Source organism: Astatotilapia calliptera, chromosome 4 (genome assembly GCF_964374335.1).
Source record: "Astatotilapia calliptera chromosome 4, fAstCal68.1, whole genome shotgun sequence".
NCBI lineage: Eukaryota > Metazoa > Chordata > Actinopteri > Cichliformes > Cichlidae > Astatotilapia > Astatotilapia calliptera.
Window position 1 is genome coordinate 20,633,749 of NC_137425.1, and position 19,121 is coordinate 20,652,869.

General features: G+C 42.8%; 2 pseudogenes across 2 annotated transcripts; one reads left to right on the forward strand and one right to left on the reverse strand.

Moving 5' to 3' along the window:
• The first annotated feature begins 448 nt into the window (after positions 1-448).
• Positions 449-13,984, forward strand: LOC145428295 (protein cramped-like; annotated as a pseudogene). The gene is made up of 18 exons (XR_013908573.1): positions 449-1,004; positions 1,099-1,252; positions 1,705-1,788; positions 1,966-2,014; positions 2,246-2,331; positions 2,771-2,894; positions 3,744-3,825; positions 5,606-6,547; positions 6,843-7,014; positions 7,190-7,362; positions 7,470-7,544; positions 7,649-7,730; positions 7,906-8,016; positions 8,656-8,813; positions 9,492-9,678; positions 9,946-10,113; positions 10,350-10,499; positions 11,421-13,984. The product of XR_013908573.1 is annotated as a protein cramped-like (transcript).
• On the reverse strand, positions 13,929-18,777 carry LOC145428296 (peroxisomal reductase activating PPAR-gamma-like; annotated as a pseudogene). The gene is made up of 7 exons (XR_013908574.1): positions 18,475-18,777; positions 17,808-17,982; positions 16,236-16,349; positions 15,908-16,118; positions 15,641-15,733; positions 15,390-15,542; positions 13,929-14,968 (listed from the first exon to the last, which is right to left on the reverse strand). The product of XR_013908574.1 is annotated as a peroxisomal reductase activating PPAR-gamma-like (transcript).
• Positions 18,778-19,121: the final 344 nt, after the last annotated feature.

Consider the following 19,121-nt stretch of genomic DNA (forward strand, 5'->3'; position numbering starts at 1 on the left):
AAGTGGAATTTATTTGGAAAAATATTTCAGTACATTATACATCTGTGATTTTAATTTGTACATTTTTCCTTTTAAAATTGCTTTGTCCACAAAACAGCAGCCATTGATCAGATCAGAAACAATATTATTTACTTGTGTATCCTTTGACAGGTATGACTGGTGGATTTTTGTTGTTTGAAACAGAAAAGCTCTGATTGTGTCAGAAACTATATTTAGATTGAGCACAAACGTTTGACTGTCTGACTAAGAAAGCCTCACTTATTTTTATGTGATGCTATATCGGTGCACTTCTATTTTGAAGGCGACACATCTAGGTTATTGTCTGTGAGCCAGTCACATGCTTGTGTTTGTAAATTAACACCCATTTGGGCTAAAAAAAAAACAAAAAAAACAACACTTTTTTTTCTTTATTTATTTATTTTTATAATGTAGCACAGTACTGCAACAGCAACTCTCTGGGTGCTCCTGCTAATGTCTCCTGGTGTTGTGCACAGTACTGGGCCAGAAAACTTGGCCAGTGGAGCCCACCATGAGTTGGTTTTGGAACTGTGTAATGTAGACCTGACCATAGGGACTGATTGCTTTTCCTGTCTCCTTGCCAGAGCTTAACCACAGAGAGGGAAGCTCTGCAGGTTCTGTGCGCTGTAATGGCAGTGGGTGGCTTTGTGTGCATGTATTTTAACATCTCGCAAATCACACACCTCAGATCAACCTTTTTTCGTTATGACATAAAAAACAGCCAGGGTGGTGAGCTGATATTTAAGTTGTGCCTTTCCTCTGAATGTTTCTGTGTTAAAACAGGGGCAGAGAATGGCTCCTCTTCCCAGGGTGTGGTGGGGCAGACCGGGCCTGTGGTCAGCTCCACGGGGGGAGTATCCAAGACCTCCAAGGGCCAAGGGTCTACAGAGAAGGAAGAACAAGCTGGTAACCAGAAAAGAGCCCGTCGGCAGTGGGAATCCTGGAGCGCCGAGGACAAAAACAGCTTTTTTGAGGGTCTTTATGAGGTAAAGCTTGCAACAACCTTTTACCAAGTTAAAAGTTTACCATGTGTAGATCTTTTGACGTCGTAGATTCACGGCTGCCCTCCTTTGTTCCCAGCACGGGAAGGATTTTGAGGCCATCCAGAACAACATTGCAATGAAGTACAAGAAGAGAGGCAAGCCAGCAAATATGGTGAAGAACAAGGAACAGGTCCGCCACTTTTACTACCGAACTTGGCACAAGATCTCCAAACACATCGACTTCGCTAACGGTGAGTTGCTTTTTTTCTCTCTCTCTTAATTCACCTTGGAATTTTTGATCCCCAAATATGAAGTTTGTACACTGTAATGACTTTATCGAATGACGCCTCATAAAAATGTGTACAACTCATACAACAAGGTGATGTCTTAGGCTGATCTTAATTGGTTTATTTTAGGTTTGTGTTTAGTTGTTTCAGTTATGCTACTTACTGCAGACACTGTGAATGAGAAGTAAAGAAGAGATGCTGTTAAACAGCCACATATATTATTATTTTTTCCTACAACAGAACTCACACTGACATTTTTGTTTTTTAGCAAGCAAAACATATGTTAAAGAAGTTCACCAGATAAGCTGGAGCTCTTTTCCCCTACAAAAAGCACCCAGTGTTACTCTCATGTTATCTTTATGTAGCACGCACAGGCCTCCACCAGTGTTGTGACTTGTGCTTCCTTTCCTTCTCAGTGTACTCCAGGGTGTTAAAGAAATCTTCTCAAGAACTGTACGGCCTCATCTGCTACGCCGAGCTTCGCAAAAAAGTTGGAGGATGTAAGTGAGGGCTGTGAAAGCGCTTGGATGCAATGTAGACTGCGTGTGTTTTGCTGTTTGTTCTGCTGGTTGTGGACACAGGGGATGTGATTAAACTCCAGATGATCCCTGTGGCTCGGGGCAGTTGCCCCTGAGGAGCATGTCTTAACTAGCTGTCTTGTGTTTTGTCTTTGACAGTGATGGATGATAAGAATGTGGCAAAGCTGAACGAACTCATCCAGCAAGGGTAAGTCTGTGGCAGAAGCTTTGGCTAGTGGGTTTACGTACACATCTGGGATTGTGATACTTTAAACTGATGCACTAGATCACATTTGGAAAGATACAGATTAGCACTTTGCTAGTATGAAAAACAAATCTGAGGGCTGAGTTGACAGTATGTAGTCAGATGCTTTCTCTGTGGCACGGCAAGGTTTAGAGCTTACAACATATATGAATAAAGATTCTTCTGTTCCACCAGGGCCACCACCGTGCGCTCTAAGGGGAGGAACCTGCGGATCAAAGCTCCAATGTGCCGAGCGTTGAAGAAACTTTGTGATCCAGATGGTGAGTATGAGCCTGCAGAAACCCAGCACACGCGTTACAGAACAAGCACTGAAAACCTCACTGATGGTGAGACTGGGGGGTTCACGGGGGCGGGGCTTTTTTACAAAAACCATGGCATCAAGTGGGCTGGTGGTGTTTCCATGGTAACTTTGGGTGCAAAGTGAGGAGGATGAAGGAGATGACTGTTCTGACCAGCTGTCATCAACCCCTCTGCTCAATAACACCCACTCATCACACTTACTGAAAATATTTGCTTTCATCAAGGGTAGAAAAAGACTGTCTCTTGTCATTGTTGTATGTAAATCTGTGAATGGATCCCACCGAGATTGATGGCTGCCTTTTCATTTTGTCGTGGTTGATTAAGTGAGAGAGCATAGTTGAGTTTATAGGTTTTGGGCTTTTCTTATAGTGGCTGAATCTGTAATTTTGTGTCCTGCAGGAGTGAGTGATGAAGAGGACCAGAAGCCGGTGCGTCTGCCCTTGAAGGTGGCAGTGGAGCTCCAGCCACGCAGTAACCACTCCTGGGCCCGAGTTCAGAGTCTTGCCCACAACCCTCGCCTCAGGTCTGACATGGATAAGAACCACAATATATTTTCAAAAGCATAACATCCAAGAGTCGGAGAGATGTCATACCTTCATTAATTCATTTTCTATTATTATTTTATTTATTTATTTTATTAGTTCAAGCCATGGTGATGCAACAAAGCCTGAGCTAATTTAAGAACCTCTTCTTGGCTTCAGACTGCTTATTTCAGTTTGATGGTTTGCATGTTTTCCACCGTTTTCTGGGTCAGCTCTTTTTTTTTTTTTTTTTTTTTTTTGTGCAAATTAAATATGTGTGTATATGTTTTTTTTTTTAAGCTAACTCGTGAAATTTGAAAAGTGTAAACACCCTCAGACATGATGCTGTTCAAAGTTTAAACTCTATTTCTTTCATTTTTAATTTTTGTTCTCAGTTCAGTTTTCAGTTAGTGTTCAGACTGGGTTTGCTTCTTTTGAGGTTCAGTTTCGTTTTTACTGGTTTCAGTGTTAGGGTTTTTTTTTGTTTTTTTGTTTAATTATTATGATAATAAGGGTTATTTATCATGGGTAGGTTGAAGAAGGGTAAAGACTTTGTGAAAATGGCTGAATTACAGCAATGTCAGTATGCATTTGTTTGCAAACGTGACAAAACAAATATAGTAAAACTATACATTAATGAACATTTCTGTTTTATTTTAGTTATTTTTGGAGCACGTAGTTGGCGTTTTGATTTTTCCCACACAGGATTATTTCGGTTTTAGAAAACTCTATTAAATTTGATCCACAGTAGTCTAAGTGTAAAATGTAGAAGTAGTTTATGTCAGACGTATTCGACCTGGTAGTGTTGTATTTTGCAAAGTTGACATCAAATGTTTTTTCTGTTTTCTCAGGATGGTGGTGGAGCTCCACAGGAAAGTTTCCAGCCTCATAGAGTATCTGAAACAGAAGTGGGCTTATCATGACCAGTGGATTGTATCCTTTTTAAAAAAAACATTACAGTGCAATATGTATGCAAAACTCTTCAGAGTGTTTTTCATTCCTAGTGTACATATTAGAAATGTACTGCTCTAACATGCTGCTTTCTGGGGCATATACAGTGGGGCAAAAAAGTATTTAGTCAGCCACCGATTGTGCAAGTTCCCCCACCTAAAATGATGACAGAGGTCAGTAATTTGTACCAGAGGTACACTTCAACTGTGAGAGACAGAATGTGGAAAAAAAAAAAATCCATGAATCCACATGGTAGGATTTGTAAAGAATTTATTCGTAAATCAGGGTGGAAAATAAGTATTTGGTCAATAACAAAAATACAACTCAATACTTTGTAACATAACCTTTGTTGGCAATAACAGAGGTCAAACGTTTACTATAGGTCTTTACCAGGTTTGCACACACAGTAGCTGGTATTTTGGCCCATTCCTCCATGCAGATCTTCTCGAGAGCAGTGATGTTTTGGGGCTGTCGCCGAGCAACACGGACTTTCAACTCCCGCCACAGATTTTCTATGGGGTTGAGGTCTGGAGACTGGCTAGGCCACTCCAGGACTTTCAAATGCTTCTTACGGAGCCACTCCTTTGTTGCCCGGGCGGTGTGTTTTGGATCATTGTCATGTTGGAAGACCCAGCCTCGTTTCATCTTCAAAGTTCTCACTGATGGAAGGAGGTTTTGGCTCAAAATCTCACGATACATGGCCCCATTCATTCTGTCCTTAACACGGATCAGTCGTCCTGTCCCCTTGGCAGAAAAACCGCCCCATAGCATGATGTTTCCACCCCCATGCTTCACAGTAGGTATGGTGTTCTTGGGATGCAACTCAGTATTCTTCTTCCTCCAAACACGACGAGTTGAGTTTATACCAAAAAGTTCTACTTTGGTTTCATCTGACCACATGACATTCTCCCAATCCTCTGCTGTATCATCCATGTGCTCTCTGGCAAACTTCAGACGGGCCTGGACATGCACTGGCTTCAGCAGCGGACCACGTCTGGCACTGCGGGATTTGATTCCCTGCCGTTGTAGTGTGTTACTGATGGTGACCTTTGTTACTTTGGTCCCAGCTCTCTGCAGGTCATTCACCAGGTCCCCCCGTGTGGTTCTGGGATCTTTGCTCACCGTTCTCATGATCATTTTGACCCCACGGGATGAGATCTTGCGTGGAGCCCCAGATCGAGGGAGATTATCAGTGGTCTTGTATGTCTTCCATTTTCTGATGATTGCTCCCACAGTTGATTTTTTCACACCAAGCTGCTTGCCTATTGTAGATTCACTCTTCCCAGTCTGGTGCAGGTCTACAATACTTTTCCTGGTGTCCTTCGAAAGCTCTTTGGTCTTGGCCATAGCGGAGTTTGGAGTCTGACTGTTTGAGGCTGTGGACAGGTGTCTTTTATACAGATGAGTTCAAACAGGTGCCATTCATACAGGTAACGAGTGGGGGGACAGAAAAGCGTCTTACAGAAGACGTTACAGGTCTGTGAGAGCCAGAGATTTTCCTTGTTTGAGGTGACCAAATACTTATTTTCCACCCTGATTTACAAATAAATTCTTTACAAATCCTACCATGTGAATTCATGGATTTTTTTTTTTTCCACATTCTGTCTCTCACAGTTGAAGTGTACCTCTGGTGCAAATTACTGACCTCTGTCATCATTTTAAGTGGGGGAACTTGCACAATCGGTGGCTGACTAAATACTTTTTTGCCCCACTGTACCAGCTTGTGTCGAATATAAACTGGTCCTTAACTTTGAAAACTCAGCTTAAGAGTCTCATGGAGAGAGAGGCTCTAGAAGGCAACCAGACCAGCACAGCCTCTCCCAGCATAACTCAGAAGGAAGAACTTTTTCTTTTTCCAGCTGAGAGCTGCACATTGACTACACTGCCTGGGGTGGCACGTGTGGTTCACTCCAAAGCGTCCTGCACTGTCCATTGGATCGAGAGTGGCAAGAGCCGACCTAATGCCAAGGAGTTGCCAGCTGCCCAGATCCTGGGCATCCATGCAGCTCCACAACCTCGAACTGGCAGCAAATCTGGGCGGGGAAGCGCTGCTGTTGCTGGTGCTTCACTGACTATAACGGGTGATGCTCGTCGAACTGAAACCCCCAACCCTGATCCATCAGCAGACAGTTCTGCAAAGGTAGAGGAGAAGAGACTTCAGTCCCCTTGTGTCCCAGTTTCCTCTCAGCTGACTGTCAGAGAAGAGGGAGATGGGATGGGATCTTCTGATCCAGGAAAGGCCTGCACTGGCGTTGAGGTCAGTGGTGGTTTAGCCATGACCAGAAGCACGGACAGGTCATGTAGTGGTGCCGATGGCTCCGCTGAGCAGTACAAAGAGGAGCAGAGCACCAGCGCGTCTTCCTCGGAGGCAAATCAGCCTCCTTCAGTCAAACCTCCAGTGACTGGCTCAGACGAAGCCGTGTCGCAAGCTTCCCCACCAGCGACCAAAGAACGGGTCGTTGAGCAGATCAGAGAGGAAGGCTGGAGCGCCCGTGACGCAGAGAACGTCACCCTGGCCGAGCTGTACCTGATGTTTGGGAAGCCAGGCAAGCTGCAGCTGGAGTACGAGTGGCAGCCGGTCACAGCTCCACCCAGCAACTCAGAAGAGGGACAAGCCTCAGTGCAGCCAAAGCCCGACAGGACAAATCGAGTTTTGCGCTGCTTACTCAAGCTGGTTTCCACTGAAGTCAACCCCAAACCTCTGGTAAGTTTTCCCTTTTCTGTCTTCCAAGATTGTGGCCTGGTGTGTTGTTTAAATTACAAGTTGAAAAGATGAAAAATGTGTAATTATCAGTGGCATTAAGGCTTAAAATTAAACATTTTTAAGATGCAGCAGTGTGAAGAGTTTATATTCCGTACAAAGCCAGCTGATGAAAAACATGTTACTGGTTATGTACTATGAACACCACAGGTTTTTTTTTTTGTTTGGTTTTTTTTTTGTCTTTTTCAATGAAAGTGCTATTTCGAGATAGGAGCATATCATGTGTCTTTTCCTTCAGGCTCCAGAGCTGTGCTCCACAGCCACATCACCCCTCAAGACCTATCAGGAGGAGCAAAACCAGGTCCTCACACCTCCGGCGAAGGGTCCTGTTGCAGGCGCCCGTAGCCCCAGCTGTGGGCGGCCGCAGGCGTCTTTGCGCATGCCCAAGTTACAGCTGCCAAGTGCTGGAGGTATTTATGTCTCTCTCCTGCTGGCTTTTGTGATAAAGTCTTTTCTGTACTTACAGTGCTGTAGTTATTAAACAGCGAGAAGTAATTATGCAGCACCGATGCTTCCTCTTTAGAAGTTGTCTTCAAATAGCTGCCTTTCCTGATGTGGCACCACATCTGTTTCAATCCTGTTCAGGTGGGCGCAACCTTACCCGCTCTCTGCTGGGTTCTACTGCAGTTGGCGAATCAGAAAGCAGCGTGTTCGCAGTACCCACCACGCTGCCACCCAACAGCTCACGGCACAACCGAATGTTCTCCCCTAACAAAGAGGCAGAGCTAGCCTTCAGACAGCAGCTCGACTCGATCAGTGTAAGCCAGAATAATGCATCATTTTTTGTTTATGCCAACTGTACAGAGACATAATTCATGTATTAACGAGCATTAATATGTGCTTTTTTCTTTTCTTTTTCTCACAGATGCAGTCAGATCTTTTCCTTTCTAGACAGAGAAAACCTCGGAACAGACAACTTCGCAAACCACTTGTAGTTCAGGTGAGAGCAAGATCATTATCCATTCATCAGTTCTGGGCTTGGTTGGGTGGAAGGCGGGTTTTCCTAAGTGTGTTTTTGTTTGGCCACTTCTTTCTCGTTCACAGCGAACACTGCTGCCCAGAACTACAGGAGACACTCCTCAACACGTCTGCTCCTTCTCCATCCTCTCCAACTCCTCTGCCACAGGTACTCCTCAGATGGCAGGACAGAACGATAGAATATGTCGTCAGCTGAGGCTGGAAATGTTTAGGGCGTAGTTTTACAGTATGCATTAATGAAATCACAGCTAAAAACGATTTCTCTTTCTCAGCAAGACCCTCTGGTAATTGTCTGCTCTCTCACTTCCTGTTTCTTCCTTCAGGAACTGGATCTTTCCGGCCGATCCATCCCCGACTAGCTCCTTCCTTTCGCTCTGTCCAAACTAAAACAACCCCAGCAACATCCAGCTCTGCGGGGGCCAGCCAGCTCTCTAGTATGGACTTCTTCTGTTATCTACTACATTTTTCTGTTTTATTGAAATATTGATAAACTCTACACCAAATATACTGCAAAAAAATTACATATTGTTGTTTTTATGGGGTCAACAACTTTGCTTTTATAAGCACCCAGTTTCACACCTTGGCTCAGGCGATTAGAGGATCATCAGGGGTCCTTTTGTCCCTCTGTGGGGGGATACTCCCACTAGGTTTAAATCTGGGACTCCCCACCATTTGACCTTAGAACTGAAGAAGCTTCTCGGATGAGAGGTGAAACGTCTTCAAGTAACTTAAAGAAGTCCAGATGCTTTTCTTTGTAAGCTCCTTTGACTACGATGACCTGGATGACTGAGAACCTTCACAGACATATTTTATAAAATTGCTTAAAAACATATTTAAGGTCCAAGTTGTATTTGTGTAAGATTCCTGTGTCAAAATCTAGAACTCTGAGAAGGTCAGTGACAGACAGTATTTCTGTGCAGACGACAGAAGCAAAAACATTTTTCCAGAAGACCTTGGACCATCCTTTTTTTTTTTTTTTCTTCCTGCTCTGCTCTTCACATGCTGTTGCTGTTGATGCTTATCAGGAGTGATATGACAAATCTCTCGTTTGCCTGAACTGTTAATACTTTCAGGTGCCATTGACCTGGCAGCTAAGTCTGCAGGCATCATCCCAGGCAGTCCCTGTCGGGAGGTGGATTCTTCCACTGTGGATAACAGCGCTCTTCTCGCCACCACTCCCATTGCTGATGCTGAGCCAGACTCTCAACTCCACCAGCAAAATGTTCCAGAGGTCAGAGACAGACACACACACACACACACACACACACACACACACACACACACACACACACACACACACACACACACACACACACACACACACACGGACTAGAACCCTCCTTCATTTGATGTCTCCTCCTTGCCTGTGGCATTAGAATAAATGCTATTGCCCATTACCATCTTGGAGTGTTACATTTAAAACGGTCAGTTTTTGATTTATCTTACTTTAATGAAAGTTATTGCTCACTCTAATGATTTTCTGTTTATCTGTGCGGTGTAGGCCAGGTTTTGCATAATGTTTTTCTTTTTACTGTGCATCTGTCGTACAAGACTTCACAAATGATTTAGTAATTTTTATAGATTTTCTTTGTAGACATTATTCTTGCATACAGTTGTCATATTCATGATCACCTGTTTATTTGTCTGTTACGGTTTAAAAACAAGCTGCTCCAAACAGTTTGCCCTGATGGGATAAATAAAGCTGTTTGTATCGCCATCAGAGCGTTTCCTTGCTCACAGTGGACCTTTGTGAGGGAACACTTGGCTTAGTTAAAGGCAGTGAGTCTGCGTAACCTCATTTGTTTTCCAGTCGTAGCTGATCACCATTTGGTAAAGAAAATTGTCAGCTATGCTTGAATAAATGGTTTAAAAAAATGTGATGTGCTAAGTTAAATCGCTCTTTCCATAGAATGGCGTACCACCTCCGTCTCCTGGAGTCACCGGCGGGGGAGACTCACTCCTCTCTCCCCCGAGCGTTGCCTCGCTCCTTGATATCTCACTCCCAGGCCCTCCTGAAGAGGCTCTAACCCCCGGAGAACCTCAAACGCAGATCAGCGACTCCATCATCGAGCTTGCCATCAACTCCACACATTACGGTGCGTGCACGTGCAGACGTCTTACCCGAGCCATATTGACAAGAAACTGCTAAATAAAGCTTGATGATGTTTGTTTAGTGAAATGGAAAGTGAGAGTAGGTTAGAAAGGTTTTGTAATTACCACTGAGGTCAGCTTTGTGGCTCCACAGCATTAATTCCTCTGCAGGTTGTGGAAAAGAGTGCACGTTGACATCCAAGCAGCTAAACATCTGAGCCTGCTGAGTTTAATCGCTGATATCTCATTTCTGTTTGCCTGCTGCACTGCAGGTGAGGAGGCTGCTCTCTCTCCAGCCAAGCTGGGCAACAGCGACGGCTCCAAACTGCTGGCCTCGTCTCCCTCGCTCAGCCCATCCAGAGGCTGGATCCCTTCACCCAGCCACGACCCTCAGTGGTACCCCAGCGACTCGTCTGACTCCACACTGGGATGCCTCCTTTGTAAGAGTTTTTTTGCTTCCTTTCTCAAGAGTGTGCCAGAAGTTACATTTTAGGCCAAGAAGAACAGAATATTAAGTGGATGTATTTTTATCATTACTTCCCACTAAAAATGCTGCATACAGCAGCACGTGCAGTCAACATTTACAAAGATTTGTTTGTAAAATCCCCAATATTACTAACACAGCTGTATGATGAAAGGCCATTTACTCAGTCTTTTGCTCTTATTTTCCTTGCAGCCAGCATGGTCTCTCCTGATAAGGGCAGACGGACCACCCTAACCCCCACTGGCCCCTCCAGTGGCACAGCTCTACTCGGTCCTAGCCTCCTGGACTGCAATTCTCATGATTCTCATGATTCAATCCCGTGGCCTTCCTGATGTGGCAGAGGTAAGTAAATGCTTGTTGATTAAATGAAAGAAAGTTGTGACTGAGAAGCAACACTTGCCACAAACACAACACAGTCTGAATCTCAGCAACCAACATGTTATATGTTATTAATTAGTCTCTAAAATGTAAATGTAAAAACATCACTTCCCATTTTAAAAATAACCTGCATTTATATCCACTCTGAAAATGTGGTTCTTATCCCTTTTTGGATCTGTCCTGCTGTGCAAGTGGACTCTGACCCAGAGCCGGTTGTGTTAGGGACCACATGGTACCTTTTGGATAGATCAGCTTCTGGGCTGATCCACCAAATTTTAGGTGATTTTTAATGAAAAACTTGTTGAGTCACACCCTGAGATTCAGACACCATACCTTTTGAAATGCTGACAGCATTTAATATCTGAATCTCAGTCTGTGAACACGTTTCCATTTTTAGTGCTCTCTCTCGCTCTCTTGCGTGCTTTGATAGCGACTTTATGAAGAAATGAATCGGGAGTGTCAGTTAGCTGGTTCAGGTGTGGCAGGAGGGGATGAGGCAGAGAGAAGCTCTAAGTTTGTTAAAGATAACCTGCCAGTGAGCAGGTTTAGTTCAGATTGTGTTAAGTGATTCATCTCAGGGTTAACAAACGCAGACTTGTTAGCTTAAACCTGTTTCCTGGGATGGGGCCCAAACCTGCCTGGGAGGTGAATAGAGCCCGGTGACTGTTGCCTCCTGTGTTTGGACTAACACATCTGCTTTTTCAGTAAATAATTTAATTTCATTGACAGATATTGATGTGATGAACTTTTCCCCCCCTGCACTCTTGACCTAAAGTATGAAACTGTTCGAGGGATGTCTGGAAAAATCTTGTTTTTTGGTTTTTTTTTCTCCTTCTTGGATTTGCCCTTGTTGTCAGTCTGAAAGCTCTTTGGTGTTGCTTGCAGATGGATTCTCAGCTTGCTTGTATGATGAGTGAGAGCAGCATAGACTACATCGCTCGCTTCAATGATCTGGCTCAGGAGCTCGCCGTAACTGAGCCCTCCATTCCACCTCCCTGAGGAAGACTCCACCAAGCCATGGTCATCTGTACCTCTAATCTACAGCCAGTTCTAGGCATTTCCACAGTTCCAGGAGAGAGAGACACAAACTTCTGGGCCCACACTTGGAAGCAGTGACTACTGCTAGAAATTCAAAACCGATTTGCAGCCAGCAGCTGCAAATTACCCCAACTTTTACCACGTCTGGTTCTCACACCTGTCGATAAGCAGGCCATTCCTAAAAAGAGACCAAGGCAGAACTTTGCTCACCTAGAGCATCATGTTGTTGGTGACAAGAGGTACTGTAAGTGAGGAGAGGAGAGGTTTCCTCTCTGTCTTCTCCCTGTTTGGAGAAAGAAGACTGGGGAGAAAGGCCAACCCCATCCCCCCTCAAAGCCATCCATGGCCTGTTTGTAAAAGTGCAATAATAGGTGGTCAACCGTGACCATTGTTCAAAAGCGAGTTGCGTTGGTTTCACTGAACTGTTCTCTAAGGAACAATTCCCTTTAAATACAAACACTTTAGATAAAACAAATGAGTTTACAAAGATACAACCTCATGTACAGGAAAATACTATGCCATATCCGAACAAAATATCTGATCTTTCATGTCTCTTCCTGCTCTCGGTGTGTGAGTGCATGAATGTATCTGTGTGTGCGTGTGTATTAAAGGCTGTAAGGCTGACCGCTCAAAATGTGCAGTTCAGATCATCAGCTGGTGGCAAACAGCCACTGGACTGTGATTTTTATTAAAAGTAATGTCGGTGAGAAAGAGATACTTGGCATAGTTCAGTAGCAAAAGTGGAACAAAACAAAGTGATGTGTAGAAGTTCATTTTTCCTGTTGGCCTCCTTTTTTCTTTTCTTTTTGTTCCTCATCTCTTATGAGTTCAGGTGTTACAGATTGTGTTGTAGTCACACGTGTTTGGAATCGGGTTCTTCATTTCTCAAACCCACATTTAAAAAAAAACAAACAAACAAAAAAAACAAAAAAAACAAACAAATACAAATAAAAAATGGCAGCTTGTTGGTTGACTCCACTTGGGTAGCTCCACAGATGCTGAAAATGTTATTGGAATTATTTTATTGTTGCATTCATTTCTCATTAGTTTTGTGTGCAGAGATGCAAGTTCAAATATTGGATTTTGTTGCATAAACAGGAATACCTTTTTAGATATTTAAGCCCTCTTCACACGTGTGGTATTTGGAGACTGAATCAGAATGTTTTAAAGAGTCTGTGCTGACAGTGCTTATAGCCACAAACAGCATAATGTGCGTAATGTACTGTTCTTCATGGTTGTTGCGTCTGAATGAAAGCCTTGAGGAACGTTCACATTAAAACGTTTCCTTTGACTCGGCGCTTTCCCAGCTCCTCATTCGCAAGCTGCAATAGGGAGAATTTCCCTCCTGTATTGTAGATGTGAGCGTGAATTGCACAGGAAGGTTTTAATGAAGGGAGATGAACAACTCAAAAAGATGCGCGTGAGCGGCAGCACTCTGATGCGTGCCTGTCTGTTAACATACATTCAGGCTTGCGCTGTTTTAAAAGGTGACCTATCCAGACCTGAAGCTTCCAGATCAACAGCAAGGAGGGCGTGTCTTTGTTTACTTTTGCTGTCGTTTTCAGTAACGCTGACACAACAGGTGGGCGCTCTCTTGCCGACGCCATCGATTACAAGGAAATCTAACAATGTTGCTCATTTACTTTCCTTAGTTCTGTTGCTTTCTTGCCGTCCTAATTAGTTCAAACAAATGAGCTGGCTGCAGCCACACATTCATTTTGTTTGACAAACTAGAATTATGAATGTCCTGGCTACTATTGAGTTCCCAGTAGAAATACACTCCATAAGAGCGAGCGGTTAATTTAATGAAACACTAAAGCCATAGTTGACTCCATTTATTTTAATTTTTGTTTTTTATTATATGCCCCCAAATTACTTTCCTCTGACTAGTGGATGCTAACAAAACACTATGACTAAAGAGTGGCTCTTGCATGTTACAGAAGCAGACATCGTTTCTCTGAATTTTTCATGCAGTACAGACTCATTGCCTTCACATTTAATTTGATCAACCAGCATCATCTCTATGCAGCTGTGTGAACCCGTTTGGTGTAAACTGTTAGACCTCTTTGTCATTCCACAAACGAGATTGTAAGACGATCTAACAAATGTAAGCGCTCCTGTGGTGTTAGTTTGTGAACATTTGGAAACGCTTGATCTTGTCACACTAGATGATTCTTAATAAGGAATCCTATTGAAGGATGTATTTGTACAAATGGAAATTCCAGTATTCACTGCGCTTTTGTAACATAATGTAAATCATTATTTGGACTATTTATTGTTAATATTTCTGAGACAAGTGTTTTTTCTGTTTTAATTTAAGGTGACATCCAAGAAAGGAGGAAAAAAAAAATACTGTTTTCAGTTTGTAAAAGGTGTTTTATTCTGTGCATAAAGATAGTTATAAAAACCTGCCTGTTTTCTTGTATTCACTGTGTTTGGGGGATACACAGCAGTTCATATGCAAGCTTGTACAAAGTTCGGTCTTTGGCCTTGGGCTTGTTTCTGACAGGTTTGTCAGCTTCTCCAGAGATGGATGAGTGGTTTATCCGCACAGACTCCACACTGAATTCCTCGCTGCTCCCAATAAAAGTACAATCATGCTCCAATCCAGACGACACTTTAAAGTGACAAAGAATATTAGCCGGAAACAAAAACTCGACTGCACGTACGTGTGCTGAAGTGACTCATTTTCAGTGATGTGCTCTGCATACTGCATGGAAAATATGACCCAGAAACAGGTCGGGTGCTGCACCATTTTTCAATGAGAAATTGTTGGCAAACGTTGACTTTGTAACCACAGTAGATATTTTAAAGGAGAGTAAGTGACACAGTTGTGGGTAGACATTCTGCCAAAACATCAGACATGATTCCTTTACCACAGTTTGGTTTATTTAAGCTGTTCTGTTTGCATCAGGAGTCCCAAATTATGGAGTTCAAATTAAACCATCTCTTCTCACCAGCCTGCAAAATGTGATACTGCAGGCTTTTGCCAACAATTTTTGTTGTTTTTGGGTGGGAAGGGTAAAAGTTTCTCAGACATGACAGACAATATCAACATGTAAATTAGACATTAAACAATGAATAGTACAAAAACCCACTCCAGCTCTGTCCCAGATGTTATAAAACAGATCTCCTCATTTCCTCCAAAGTCTTGCTTATTTCAGGTCCTAGACCTCACCAGCTCGAACATCACTTATCCTTAGGTTTTTGCTCCTTTCGAGCGCGCGAGGACATGAGCTTGAAGAAAAGTGCAGGCCAGAGTGTGCGGAGGTATACTGCAGCAGTGGGCAGAGGGCCGGCCAAAACCACGTCTTTACTTTGCTGACGAACAGCCTTTAGGACTTCCCACGCCACGTCCCTGGGGTCCCAGCCCGTAGCTGTAGTTCTGTCCAACACTGAGCGGTAGTTGCAAAGACAAGAGACATGTTGCATCATTGATACAAGAGAGTACAGATTACTTCAATTAATTCAAATTACTTTTATTTATATAGTACCAAATCACAACAGCAGTTGCCTCGAGGTGCTTTTTAATGTAAGGTAAGAAAGACCCTACAATAACTTATAAATTACTCTGGTTATGTTGCTTCTTACTTTTATTATTTAGTTATAAAAATCCATTTGGCTTGTAGTCTTTTCCTTATGTAGTCAAAAAAAAAAATCAGTAAGAAAACACAAAATCCCAGCTGGCATCAAAGATCCACACACATTCCAACACCACCTTAATAACTCTGAGATTTATCACCTGTTACCAGCTGACTCTTAAAAATGCTGCTTTTGCTACTGTTACTCTTTTGTTCCATCCTCTCACTGCCTCACCTCCATACTTGGATCCATCTCCTGTGACAGCATTGATCGACAGGTTGGTTCAGATGTACCCGGGGCTGATCACAGTCACTGGGATCCCGTAGCGCTCCATCTCTGCCCGCAAGCAGTCGAAGTAGGCCTGGGTGGCGTGCTTGGACGCAGCATCTGACCAGCATGAGACAAATCAGAGGCTTGCTTTAGTTACCCTCCTCCTGCTGGCAAACTCATGTTGTGTTTGTTTGCATTAATCAAAGACGACTTACAGGCTGACCGGTAAGGAATGGCTATCTTCCCCTGGACGCTGCTAATCACTACAATATGGCCGCTGTGCCGGCGAACCATGGAAGGCAGGAGAGCTGTGGAGAGAGGAAAGAAATGAAAGAGAGAGGGCTGACTCATATTCATGATAATCTTCACCCAAATCTCTACATAAATGACTTATTAACTTCACATTTAGCTCGGCTCTTTCAACCACAAGCCAAAATAAATGAAAACATCCCGTACGCTGAAACCAACAAGATTAAACAAACCTTGTGTAAGAGCAACGGGCCCGAAGTAATTTGTCTCCATAACATCCCGCTGAACTGAAATGTGAGTCTCTAGTATATTGCCAAGGTAACTGATTCCAGCATTATTAATGAGGATGTCCACTTGTCCGTAACATTTCAGGATCTCTTCTGCAGCTCTCTCCACCGTGTCTGTTTTAGCCAGGTCGAAGACAACAGTACAGGGAGTGTGAATCTGGTGGATAACCAAAGCGAAACAAAACGACTCTTTACAAATGGATCCTTAGAGGCTAAGCTATAGTTCAGACAGACCAGACTTTATTGTGTTACTCCTTTGTGTGTATATACATACCAGTTTCTGTGTGTTTGCTGAACTCGCTGTTAGTTCTTGGACCACCTGCTGCAGGCGAGCTGCGTCACGTCCACACAAGCCGTGCACCTGCAGCGTGGAAGACCCGCGCAGACTCTACAATGCAGAATTCTCGTTGTAGATTAGTGAGCATAAAACAGGGGTGGGTGCAGAGAGCCACACCACTAAGCTGAACTCAAATCTGCTCAGTATCTCTTTAATTCTTACCAGGAGCACTTTATAAAACTGAAATAAGCATAGAAGAAAACTGCTAACATTTTTATCATGATATAATAAACATTCCCCAAAACAATTGTGCACAAAATGTCCATATTTTTGCAAAATTTAAAAGACTTAACTTTATTTTAAAATAAGTGCTATTGCTATTTTTAATTATTTTTTCTTGCTCAGCTACAGGAATCTAGTCCGTCTTGAGTTTCTACAAGTGCATCCAGTGAATCAACAGTGCAACAAACTGAAGTTAACGGTTTTAGTTACAACACCAACAGCATGGTTCACTGACTTGCACAACACCTTCTGCTGTACGATTCAGCGGGGAAAAAAAGCAATTTTACTTCTGGCTTCATTTCAGTCACTTTATCTTGCATCTGCTTTAAAAGTCCCACATTTTTCCCTGTCAGATTTTGACAGGTGTAAGTTGTTTACAAACAAACAAACCTTGGTAGTCCCTTTTACTGAGCCTGTGGCTGCTAAACTCTTTTCGTTGTCCCATGTAAAAAATTCATTAACAGGGCTGGGTCATCACAACTGTCATCCACAGCCACCAAGCACTCTTTGATAAACTCCTCAGAGGATGGCTTGTTTGAAATCACAAAGCTGGTCTTGCCTGCTCCATCCCTGGATGTGTGAGGCTTAGTGAAAAGTCCTGTTGCTTTTCGCAGATTTGCTAGCAACAGTCCAGCTCTTTTCTCTCTCTGTTTAGTCTCACAAAGGGGATTCAATCTGTAATCCATAAACAGAGCACTCTGCTCTCCACAAACTAAACACATGGCTTTACCTCTGACTTCAGTAATTAAATATTGAGAAGTCTACGTCCTGTTAAAAACTCTACACTCCGTATCAATCTTTCCTGTTTTTAAAGGTCAGCTGACATCTTTCGGGGCTAGAAACTCTCAGAAACAAAAGATCAGGCACACTTACAGAGGAGATGCATTCGCTCACAAACATGTGTTTGTAAAGTAAAAAAATAGCATTCATGTTCAAAATAGAAGTGACAAATTTGTAATGTGGTTTCCTACAAAAATCAGGAATCCACTCTCTGACCAGGAATTTATCAAAGAGTGTTTGGTGTCTGAAATGGGACAAAATGATTCATGTATACGTATATATGTTTAAATCCTAATTTCCCATTGATCGCACGCAGACTGGTCCGAGACAACCAACGGGCAGTACAATGTCCAAATCTGATAAAGAACTACAACTACATGTTGGCATCTGCACAACAACACTGAAGAATGAGATTGCACATTATCTAAATAAAAGCCTACTAGCACTAAAGCAGTATGGTTTAGAGAGTTTGCACATGTAAGCTGAAATGAATGAATGGAGGCTGACCTTTCCCGAGTCCAGAGCTGGCCCCAGTTATGACCACTACAGCACCTTGGACTGAAGCCCCTTTTCTGAGACGTACAAGTATCCGGTACAACAATACGACTCCCAAACCGGTTAAAACCACCGGTAGCATTCCTCCTCCCATCACACGCTCCATTACTTGGCAATCACCAGCTACCTGCAGGTAAAAAATAATCAGTAAATACCTTATAAGAAATTATTTACTGTACCTTTAAAGTCCATCTGAATGCAACTACCAACATGACAATAATAAACACACATACAGCCAAAAAAGCGGGGGAATTAAATGGTAATTCATTGTAATAAGAACAGTAGGAGTTATGGATCTTCCTTTATCTTCTTAACCACTTAAGCCCCACCTGCTAGCAACAACCAATAACTTGATATCACCAGACTTCGGACAATCTTATTAAGCAAATGTTAACTAAATACATGCATCACTTAGCACATTAATATTCGCATGGTTAAAAAGTACAGTTCAGTATGCCAGGTGAACACCTTGCACATGCACACACTGGGTTTAGCACTAGCTTGTTCTGCGCAGGCAGTGTCAAAATAACGGCTACTGAGGCTAAAGCTAACAACAGCTAGCATCTCTAGCAAATACTAACAAGTGTTGGTTTGTAGTTCTGTTTTTTACAGGTCTCACCTGAGCCGAGCTGCTGAGCAGAGCAGCAGTAATGTGTCAATGTGTCTCCTCTTCTTTTAGCTGATCTTCTTCCTTCTGTTTTGTCTTTATTGACGGTTAGAAAAACAGCTTTTGGTCGCTTTAGCGCCACCGTCTGATCTGGAGTATGCACTTAACAAAATGCGCTCTTTCAAATGATTAACAAATAAGGAAATAAGCTATTATTTCTCGTAAAGCTCATAATTTGATAATTTGCTATATTAATGCTTTACATTTATATTTAGAGGTCTTTTTAAACCACTAGTGCCTATTTAATCAGCTGCTATCTTCTTCATTGCTACATGATCCATTAGAAGTGTGCTCTACATCTCATTTCAGTTTTTCTTTTTAATTATTTAAAAATTCTTAGTTTACTTTATTTTTTATTATTTATTACAAATTGTAGGGTATTTGTCAGGTTCATATTCTTCAGAAGTCCATCCATCCATCCATTCACTTCCGCTTATCCTTTTCAGGGTCGCGGGGGGCGCTGGAGCCTATCCCAGCTGTCATAGGGCGAGAGGCGGGGTACACCCTGGACAGGTCGCCAGTCTGTCGCAAGGCTAACACACAAGGACAAACAACCATTCGCACTCACATACATTTGCACATTCACACCTAGTGACAAT